Raw genomic sequence first — 11,808 nt, 5'->3', positions numbered from 1 at the left:
TATTGGATGACCCCTCTTGTATATCTGGGTACAGTAGAGGGTATATATTGGATGACCCCTCTTGTATATCTGGGTACAGTAGAGGGTATAAATCGGATGACCCCTCTTGTATATCCGGGTACAGTAGAGGGTATATATCTGATGACCCCCCCCCCCCCCCCCCCCGAATTCATCTGCAGATCCTAATGTTCTGGTGAATGATCAGTAATCCCCACAGCCAGAAATATTCCAGCTACGTCGGAGAGAGGCAAGCCGATGAATATTAAAGGAGCGGGAGCCATGGAATGTGGGCAGCCTATGATATGTGGGCGGCCTATGATATGTGGGCGGCCAATGAGATGTGGGCAGCCTATGAAATGTGGGAGCCATGAAATGTGGGCAGCCTATGATGTCTGAGGGGGGGGCGTCCCATTAAAGGGTAGAGAAGTTGATATATCTCCCCTGGTAAGCCAGCTGCATGATTTGTATAGATTTCTCCCTGTAGTCAGACCTGTACAGATCCCTGCTGTGTATATCACACAATGCCTGTACCGGGGACATACCCCGGAGGTATCTGTACAGGTCTGCCTACTAGTGGTGAGTTGGGGTAATAGCAGAAATTGTATAGCGGTGATTGGCTCATTCAGTAACTGATTAGTGGCTCTGTACAGTTTGCATGTTTTTTACTTGCAGCTCTGTGAACGATCTTCTAAAATCGGCCTTTTTCTTCTCCCCATAGCACTGCCCTAGCACAGGCTGAGGCTGAGTCAGTGTTACCCTTTTCAGTCTGAGGCAAGTGGCATTTATTTTACCTGGGGGCCTTCACAGCTTTAGCTGTTGGATATATATGTCCCCAAACTTGCAGCAAGTTTGGTGAAGGCCCCTAATATTGTCTTTATATAGGGATAGTGACCTGTGTATAGATGATTTGCTGCAATGGGCGGTCCTATGGAATGTGCAGTAGCCCATGTGTAGCAGAGCGGGGGGTGGGTGCGCCCTCAGTCACTGGTATGAGCGCCTGCACTTTCCATATTATCATCCACATCAGATATATACAGCTGCATTACCTTTTATAATGTTTTCCTGCCAAAGGTTATCATTTTTATTCAGCCGTTCTGTCATACTGCACAGCCAGAGCCGTGCTGCCAGCCCTCCATCGGATGATCTCTCCAGGAACTGTGATCTGGCTGTGCAGTGTGTCAGGGTACTTGGATAACAATGGATCCTTTGTAAGGTCAAACATGCATTTTGGGTATTTTGCCTGCAGTGTAATGGGCTTGTGGGTTGACAGTCCAAACCCTAGTTCATGTTGGTATGCTGGTTTGGCTGTCGGTACGAATCCTCAGGTTCTTGGACCACCTACTCCATGACGACTCCTTCAGATCACACGATGTAGTATTATTGAACTCTCCTCAGCACCACAGGAACAATCAATGTGTAACTCATGTCTTGGTAAAGCATGCCTATGTGTCCGTTATTTGCCCATTCAATAAAGTTTTCTCTGACCGGGATAACCTTCCTGATCACTTTGTGTTCATAAAATGTTTGATCATTTCTCCTTCGTAGCAGGCATTGGCCACTCTGGTCTGCAGCAAGGCTGGGGTCGGCCATTTGTGCAGACATATTTGTCACTAACTTTTCTGACCGACCCGTCCTGTTTTCTACCTCACCCCCCGCTTTTTTTTTCTTTACTGACCCAAGCTGTCTTCCCCTTCACTACTGACTTGTCCTGTTCCCCCCCCCCCCCCCCCCTTTCTCTACCAACCGTCTTGTCTTTGCCCTTCTCTGCCCTTCTGACCCATCCGGTCTTTGCCATTCTGACCCATCCTGTCTTTTCCCTTCTCTGACCGTCCCGTCTTTTCCCTTCTCTGCCCTTCTGACCGTTCCCGTCTTTGCCCTTCTCTGCCCTTCTGACCGTTCCCGTCTTTGCCCTTCTCTGCCCTTCTGACCCGTTCCCGTCTTTGCCCTTCTCTGCCCTTCTGACCCGTTCCAGTCTTTGCCCTTCTCTGCCCTTCTGACCCGTCCTTTTCTCTGCCCTTCTGACCCGTCCTTTTCTCTGCCCTTCTGACCCGTCCTTTTCTCTGCCCTTCTGACCCGTCCTTTTCTCTGCCCTTCTGACCCGTCCTTTTCTCTGCCCTTCTGACCCGTCCTTTTCTCTGCCCTTCTGACCCGTCCTTTTCTCTGCCCCGTCCCTCCCACCCCCCCCAAACCTCTACGCTGTCTACATGGAGTACACACTAGATAACACTCTGCACAAGAGCAATGTGTACAACAAGCTTCTGTAAGGCTTCTAGTAAGTTTCCGGTAATGCTGAGACATTGGGGACTGCAGAAAGTAAAGCTTCACCCAGAAGTTCCTACAAATAACTGCAGCACTGAGGTCTCTCTGCTTTATTGGTGTTCTGGGCTCTTACAGTCCATGCTCTGAAGTGTCCAGGTAATCAGAACTGTCCAGTCTATCCTGCCACACATTGATATTCTAGGAACTTGGGACACCTGTGCTGGGAACTTTTCCTGATGGGGACAGACAGTAGCACATGTATTAGTAGGACATGGTCAGGATTTCATTGCTGCTTTCTGTCCTGGTATCAGTGGAGCAGGAAGTGGGGGGCAATCTCCCCAATGAAGACACAGCAGCCAGAAAAACAAGTTGTACAAGAGTGTTGGCTGGTCCTTCATACTTACTGCTTGCAGACATTAGGCTGTCGGCAAGGTGCAGATAGTGAGTCTGCAAATACAAACCCAAAGAAGGGCGCACCAGCCTAGCGCATTATCCTCAGCGGGCTTTTAATAACATAAATTTAAAATCAACTACTCACAAACATGCGTAGTAATCCAGCATATCAATTCAATTGAACAGCATCGTTTTGAAAAGTCCAATGTCTCATGAAGACGGAGGGCTGACGCGTTTCGAGGCCGTGCCTCTTCCTCAGAGCCTGAAGGCCATGACTGCTCAGCATCAATTTTTTTCGTTTTTGCAGATAGTGAGTCACCTCTCCTTATATGATCTGTGTACTAGATCCCCAGAGCTGAGTGCTGTTTACTGGAAGCTTTGTAAGAGCTTGGTGTACACACTGCGTATACAAGCTGATGCCATAGTGTATGTCCACCTCTGCAGTCACATTTCAGTAAAGTCCCCTATGTTATGTGCTCCCCTTCAAACACCCCTTTTAGAGGTTTCATTGGAGAAGGTGTCATGGCAGACCACAAAGCATTTCTGACCAAATTTAGGGCCCCCTGTCCAAATAGTTGAGAATTGGGCACAGAACAGATGGGGTTTATGTAGGGTAACGGCTCTCCAAACCCCTTAAAGCTGGATTCCAGGTATGGATTTTATTGTATAGTTTAGTCCAGCTTGGTCCTGGTTGAAGCCAGTAGTCATTGTAGTGGTTGCCACTTCTAATTTTTTTTTTTACTTATGGAGATTGTGACATTACGGCATTCCTTGCACTACAGTGATCCGCTCCTTCCTCAGGGATCCTACCGGTATGGTGGGTTATATGGTTAAGGCTCAACCAATGTGACTAGATCTATAACTCCAGGTATGGGTTTTTCCAAAGTCATAATTGGGAGATTTCCCCATATGTGATATGAATGAGCACATGTAACTAATATACAGTAGGGGTTATACCAATCTGGCTGCAGAAGTGGAAATACAGCTACAGGTTCACTGGAAACACCAAAAGCTGGCCACCGAAAAGGTACATTGCTTCAGCAACTGAATAATCTTCAGCATCTAATGGCAATTTTCCACTGCAAGTACTGGCTCGGCTCTACTCGGCCCTGCTTGCTTTTCCACTGCTGGTACCGCATGGTACGGTGTTGGTACGGTACGGTTTGCTTTTCCACTAAAGTAGTACTAACGTTAAGTGGGTGGGATAACAACGGGGTGGGTGGGATTCTCTGACCAATCAGTGGCTAGTAGAGACTGAATGCAAAGGATTGTGGGATATGGTACTGGGTATAGTACCTCTTGGAACCACAATCGAGGTGGTACTGTTTTTGAGAGCCGTACCGTTTGGTTCCATGCAGTGGAAAGCGCCGCCGTACCAAACCGTTCCAACACTATACCATGCGGTACCAGCAGTGGAAAAGCACAAAAGCGAGCCGAACCGTTCGGTTCCATGCAGTGGAAAAGCGCCTTAATACTTTCCCTCTCTGATATCTGGTCCCATGGTTAATTTTTTAGCCACCAGCCCCTATATCACACATATATCGGGCATAGCCTGCTGGTGGAAACTTGGGAGGACGAGACTTCAGTTACTGGCAGTATTTGATGCTGGAGATGTTTTACCATTTATTGAAAACTGATGGTCAGCCCCCCCCCCCCCCCCCCTCTATCCCACAGGTATTACATTTGTGCAGACAGTTTTTGTGTTTAGGCTGTCAGCACAGTGTTACAGGTTATGGAATGGCTTGTTTTTAGATGTTTCCTTTCACCACAGATGGGTAAAGCTGGTCCTCTTCTGTCACAGAAAAAAACATCTCCACCCTGGAGATGTCAATGTCTGAGCAACACCTGCTTGCTATATGTAGATGTGGTCCAGCTTGTCTATTACAGTTCTGTAGTGGATCAGCTGTGATGAAGTATGAAGGGGAGACACAGAATGATGATGCCAATGGAAACCACTACTCACTGCAAGGACTCCAAAGCCAAGCGTTTCCCATTGATCTCCCTGAAAATCCTCAGCCCACATTCCCACATCTTCAGTGCCTAATGAGGATTGGTAGAGGCCCTGTGGGATTGCTGGTTGTAGTGACAGGTATATCAGACCTGCAGACGGCTCCCTTGCTTTATCCTCCAGCCTTCTCACAGCTGCCCTCCCTGGATTACGCTCACCTAACAGGAGGTCACGGAAATAACATGCATGAAATGTTGAGACCTATACCTTCATGGGAAGATTATGAAGAAATGGTCTGGGGCCCAAGGGTTTTTTGTTTTTAAAGCTGAATTTTAGGAATTCAGCTACTTTTGTGAAAGTGAAGGCACACTATGAGTTAACTCCAAGAAGCTGCATGTCCTCTCCTGGGCTTATTTACATTTGACAGTTTACACTGTCTTTTACACTGAGCAACGATGCCTGGCTCTCTCCTCTGCTGCCCATTCACAGAAGCCTTTGTATTTTGTGAATGTGTTCACATAATACAAAGGCTTCTGTGAATAGGTGAGCAGCGGAATGGGCATAACAGCTGCAGCGACTCTCCTGTTGAAGATCCAGTGCTCAGAAGGATCAGCCATCGCTTTCCTGGAACTACAGGCATAACTTCCTGGAGTACTAAAGCTGTAAGACCTAAATAGAGATAAGTTCTCGAAGGGTCATGCACCTCGCTGGACTTTACTCGGTGTGCCTTCATTTTTTTACAAAAGAATCTGAATTCCTGGAACTCTGCTTTAAGTGAACATCATTTTGTTCTACCAACATGAGTGTTAAAGCAGAACTAAACGGAGCGATTTAATTGTATCCAAAGTGCAAGTGAAGGATTTCATTTTATTGAAGATTTCTTAATACATACCAATGCTTTTTACACATGTGTTGTGTGTGCTTCAGTCCAGGCATACCTCCTGTGGTGATCACTGTCAGTCCTCAGTGTGTCCACCCTCAGCCAAACATTGAAGCCCTCAAATGGTCACGTGTGCAGCACATGGAAGCCAAGATGGTGCCGTCCTTGATGGGAGCGTTTAGTTCTGCTTGTAGCCCTCCTTCACATTGAAGGCGAGTTTGACACCTCGCACGATTTCAAACCTGCATTTCATTGTAAGTTCGGGGGCGATTTGAAAAACATCTGCCCCCCAAAGTCAGAACTTATTTTGGAAATCAGTGCCGCACCATTCTGGCAATAGACTGCGATTTGATATGTGAATTGGGGGGGGGGGGGGGGGGTAAGTCCTCTAGAACAGTGATCCTCAGCTCGGGGCCGCTAACAGGCCAGATAACTAAATTACATCACAGGTGATCTCATTTGCTGCTCGGTGATTGCAGTATTCTAGTCTGCATCTCCCCAAGGTAATACTTAAAATCTGGCCTGTTAGTGGGCCCCGAGGACCGGAGTTGAGGACCACTGCTCTATGAAGACATGGCACAGGATCTGAATGGGCCTGGTATGGTAACTTGATCGGAGTACCAGACCTTTGGTCCTCCAGGCTGCGATATTTCATTAATATAGAAGTGCCCCAGGCATTGTCACAAGTCCAAACAATGGGTACAAATGGGGAATGTTGTGCAATGCATGGGACGGGGTCAAAACATTTCCTCTAGAAAAAGCATGCAATTGAACTATATCCATCCAAAGTTCTGGTCACTGGCTCGCCCTTGGATAAATACCCGGGTGTGGCCACTATCAACCACCACCAAATGCAAGAGTTAGGACAGATGTCCCTACCCTTAACAAAGTTACTGGGAACCACGCAGTGTAATTAAAGTGACCAGTTTATTGGGAATTTAAAGAATTCTATCCGGTTTGATATTATATTTTTTTTATTTGGCTTGATACTTTTGTTTTACATTTTTAATAAACTGATCTTTTTAAATACACTGCACGTTTCTTGGTGACTCCTGTAAGGGATAGGATGTCTATGTCCCAACTCCTGCGTTTAGTGGTGGTTCATAGTCACAAGTCCCATGACTGATAGAAGTGGTTTAGAACAGTCCTGACATTAGATAATTTTGATGGTCAGAATGCAGTGACAGTTGTGGGTGGGGTATGTGGTGATCAAAATGCAGAGACAGTTGTGGGCGGGGTATGTAGTTGTCAGAATGCAAGTGACAGTTGTGGGCGGGGTATGTGGTGATCAGAATGCAGTGACAGTTGGGGGGGTATGTAGTGATCAGAATGCAGTGACAGTTGTGGGCGGGGTATGTGGTGATCAGAATGCAGTGACAGTTGGGGGGGTATGTAGTGATCAGAATGCAGTGACAGTTGTGGGTGGGGTATGTGGTGGTCCGAATGCAGTGACAGTTGTGGGCGGGGTATGTGGCGGTCAGAATACAGTGACAGTTGTGGGCGGGGTATGGATGGACACGACTCAGTTAACACTTTGTTTTTGTTAATTCAGCCCGTTACTGGTAGAGAAGACTTGCGCTCAGCACTGCCAGTACAGGTTAGTTTTCATCTGTAAGTACCGTTTGTATTCCTTATTTCTAATTCACTCTGCTCTGTGAAGGAAGAGGGCTTCATGTTGACGGGATGACTACAGTCATGTGCACAGTGAAGGAAGCCGTTAAGTCCTTAGACTGCTGCCACCACTGTGTAGGTGACAGGTGCACTTGATGTGTATGCATCTAATGTACTCAGGACCGGCACTTCATGTGTAGATGGATGGACTGTCAGTGTGGACACTGCTGTGCTAACATACATGTGCATGTTCTTGTGCTTCTAATGTCTATCCGATTGTGTACTGTGTGCCCCTATATGAAGACTGGTACCATGATGGCAGGCAGTCAGAATCGTGACAAGACATTGGTTGATATGGGTTGATGCACCTCACACCCAGCCTGTGTGCATGACATCACAATAGGGGGGGGGGGGGGTACACAGCCAACAGAACATCTCCTAAACATGTACATTTAGGTATGTGAATGACGCCCCAATGGGACTCCTCCACACTTTACTGATTCACAGCCCACAGAGCATCTCCCAGACATTTACATTCTGGTATGTGAATGACGCCCTAAGGCTCCGTTCACATGTCAGCGTATGGATCGCGGGCAGAACCGCCGCGGTTCCGCCCGCGATCTGGAGATTATTGCAAATCGCTGGACGCCTGTGCGTTGCCCGTTGATTTGCAATAGCCCCCCAAACGCTGAGCGATGTTGCCACGATTTCCGCCTGCCGAATCGCGGTAACATCGCGCAAAAAAAAATCGCGGGACACATTACGCCCAAAAAAGTACAAGAGCTTCTTTGGAGCGTATTGCGTCCCGCAATTTTTTTTGCGCAATGTTACCGCGATTCGGCAGGCGGAAATCGTGGCAACATCGCTCAGCGTTTGGGGGGCTATTGCAAATCAACGGGCAACGCACAGGCGTCCCGCGATTTGCAATAATCTCCGGATCGCGGGCGGAACCGCGGCGGTTCTGCCCGCGATCCATACGCTGACATGTGAACGGAGCCTAATGGGACTCCTCCACACTTTACTGATTCACAGCCCACAGAACATCTCCCGGACATTTACATTCAGATATGTGAATGATATCCAAATGGGATTCTTTACATTACTGGTACACAGCCCACAGAACATCTCCTAAACATGTACATTTAGGTATGTGAATGACATCCCAATGGGACTCCTGCACACATTACTGGTACACGGCCCACAGAACATCTCCCAGACATGTACGTTCTGGCATGTGAATGATATCCCAATGGGATTCTTTACATTACTGGTACACAGCTCACAGAACATCTCCTAAACATGTACATTCTGGTATGTGAATGATATCCCAATGGGACTCCTCCACACTTTACGGATACATAGCCCACAGAACATCTCCCAGACATGTACGTTCTGGCATGTGAATGATATCCCAATGGAATTCTATACAATACTGGTACACAGCCCACAGAACAACTCCCGGACATGTACGTTCAGATATGTGAATGATATCCCAATAGGACTCCTCCACACATTAGTGGTACACAGCCCACAGAACATCTCCCAGACATGTACGTTCTGGCATGTGAATGATATCCCAATGGGATTCTTTACATTACTGGTACACAGCCCACAGAACATCTCCTAAACATGTACATTTAGGTATGTGGATGACATCCCAATGGGACTCCTCCACACATTACTCATTCACAGCCCACAGAACATCTCCCAGACATGTACATTCAGGTATGCGAATGACATCCCAATGGGACTCCTCCACACATTACACAGCCCACTGACCATCTCCCAGACATTTACATTCTGGTATGTGAATATCCCAATGGGACTCTATACATTTAGTGGTACATAGCCCACATAACATCTCCCAGACATTTACATTCTGGTATGTGAATGACATCCTAATAGGACTCCTCCACACATTACACAGCCCACTGACCATCTCTCAGACATTTACATTCTGGTATGTGAATGATATCCCAATGGGACTCCATACATTACTGGTACATAGCCCCCAGAACATCTCCGACATGTACATTCAGGCATATGAAATTGTGAATGACGCCCCAATGGGACTCCTCCACACATTACCCTTACACTAGAACAATGTGGGTGATGACACTACATATGTTCAGCCGATCCCTGCCTCTCATTGTGGGCTGCACTGTGATCTGTGTGCTGATTGACTGTGGACAGGGGCCGGGGTGGAAAGTTTTCTAACTGCTGGCTAATAAAAACCAGAACAGCATAATGGTGATGTCTATGACAATCAGTTTAATTTCTCCAGGTCCGTTGTTATACTGGTATGACTGGCGTGGCAGTACAAATGGGAGCCCTGATCACCTTCTCTGAGCCTTTCTATGTAATTATACACCATATAATAGTGTAGACTCCATTCTATAATTGGGCCATACAGATTCTGTAGTTGCAGGCACGGCCCATATCAACCAATCTGATGAATGAGTGTAGGATGGTAGTTGTGTATACCACTTGTGCCTCTTTTTACCTGTAATTCAGTGCAGCTTCTCCAGAGACCCATGTTCTGCAATCAGCTGGTCTTCCTTCGAGGTCTCCTCTGTCCTGTGTAAGTAACCTCCTATCTTCATATGGGACTCAATGGTTGGTAAGTACCTCAGACACGTGTATGGTTATCAATTTCTATCTGGGACACACATCAGTCACAAGAGCGGAATATGTGGTAACGCAGGCTCCATTCACACTGGCACTGTGCCACGCTGCCAATCCCAACAGCAAGAATCTGGTTCCTGTGGCTGGGATTGACAGCTGGCTGTGGCCACCAAATTCCGTACACTGCGGTGCCAGGCTGTTGGTCTCATGTCTCTTTGCACACCCAACCATTACCTGCCGTGGTTACGGCCAAATGCACACAGTATGCTGCTGGAAATCACTGGCTGAGTGAACCGGCACGAATAGCTGTGGACACCGACAGCCTGCCATTGCACTGTGTGGACTCTGTGGCCCCAGCTGTCCACACACAGCAGTCAATCCCAGCCATAGGCATCTGTACATATTTGCTGCCTGGATTTGCAGTGTTGCTAAATGCCTGTGTGAATGGGGTGTAATGTGTACAGCCTTGGTTATTCTCCATGTTTGGTAAGAAACAGTGTGACAAAACTTCAGTAAAAGGTGGATTTGGTTGCTATGGGTTACTGTGTATCATTTACATTATTGCTGCAACGGCTTCAAATAACAGCCTGGGTTGAGGTTATCTAGTTTATATACTGTATGTGTACTCATGGCAAGTCTTCCGCCTTTTAATAATGAAGTAACTGGTTTAGGTAGAAGTGACTGCAGCCACCTAATTGTTCCTACCTAATAATATCAGACTGAAAGAGCCAGGGGAGCCCTCCAAATGCTGCAGGCGATTCAAGATGGGGAAACAGGAGGGTAATAAGCTGTTCAGCTCTCTGGTGTACACAAGAAAGGTAGGAGGGCAGGCGCAATGGGGAGGGAAGATTGGAAGGCGGGCGCAGTGGGGAGGGAAGATTGGAGGGCGGGCACGCGCAGTGGGGAGGGAAGATTGGAGGGCGGGCACGCGCAGTGGGGAGGGAAGATTGGAGGGCGGGCACGCGCAGTGGGGAGGGAAGATTGGAGGGTTGGGGGGGGGGGGGGCGCTTAAGATTGGAGGGCAGGTGCATTCAGAAATGTGCTTTGTAATGTGAAGCTATAATTGCATAGAATGAAGTCGGTGGCGTTGCCTGCGGATGGCCTGGCATATTTCTGGATGTCTTGGATTAGACATGAAGTGTATCAGGCCTTGTATTGGTAAGCGCAGTAATCTTCTAAAATCCCACCACCCAGACTGTACCACTGCTAATAGCGGTCTGCTGGGGTTGTATGAGATTTAGAAGAATACAATGGTGGGGTTTGTATTATAGATGAACGCTGAATTTGGTGTTTAGGCTCACACAGATCATGGATACAGATTATTTTTTTTTTTTCTTCAATAAAAAATGTTTATTTTCTTTCAAAGGTTTTGAGTCCATTTGTGTCCATTTATTCATGCCTTCCTGGTAATCAATTTCCTAATTAATGGCCCCAATTTGGAGATTGACACACTGAACATAGACATGAATACATACAAGGTCCGGGACACTCTGAACACCAATACATACAAGGTCTGGGACACGCTGAACATGAATACATACAAGGTCTGGGACACGCTGAACATGAATACATACAAGGTCGGGGACACGCGGAACACGAACACATACAAGGTCGGGGACACGCGGAACACGAATACATACAAGGTCTGGGACACGCTGAACAACAATACATACAAGGTCTGGGACACGCTGAACACGAATACATACAAGGTCTGGGACACGCTGAACACGAATACATACAAGGTCTGGGACACGCTGAACACGAATACATACAAGGTCTGGGACACGCTGAACACGAATACATACAAGGTCCGGGACACGCTGAACAAGCACACGTCTACATGAGGTCTAATTTACAGTGATTAGTCTGGAAGCAGTTGATGAACACAGTACTATGGGTCAGGATCTGATTCATAACGGAGTTGTCAACCTCCCAAAGTTAAATTTTCTCTCTCGACACAAAAAAAGACTGACATTTCAAAAAGTTAGCGAAATTACCTTTTCATTGCAAATTTCAATATTTAAAGTAGAACTTCAGGCAAAACATCTCTATCGTTCATCGACAGATGCATCTCTGCTTAATCATAGACTAT

Source organism: Pelophylax lessonae (assembly GCF_965119305.1).
Source record: "Pelophylax lessonae genome assembly, chromosome: 11".
NCBI lineage: Eukaryota > Metazoa > Chordata > Amphibia > Anura > Ranidae > Pelophylax > Pelophylax lessonae.
Note: the sequence above shows the minus strand (reverse complement) of the source record.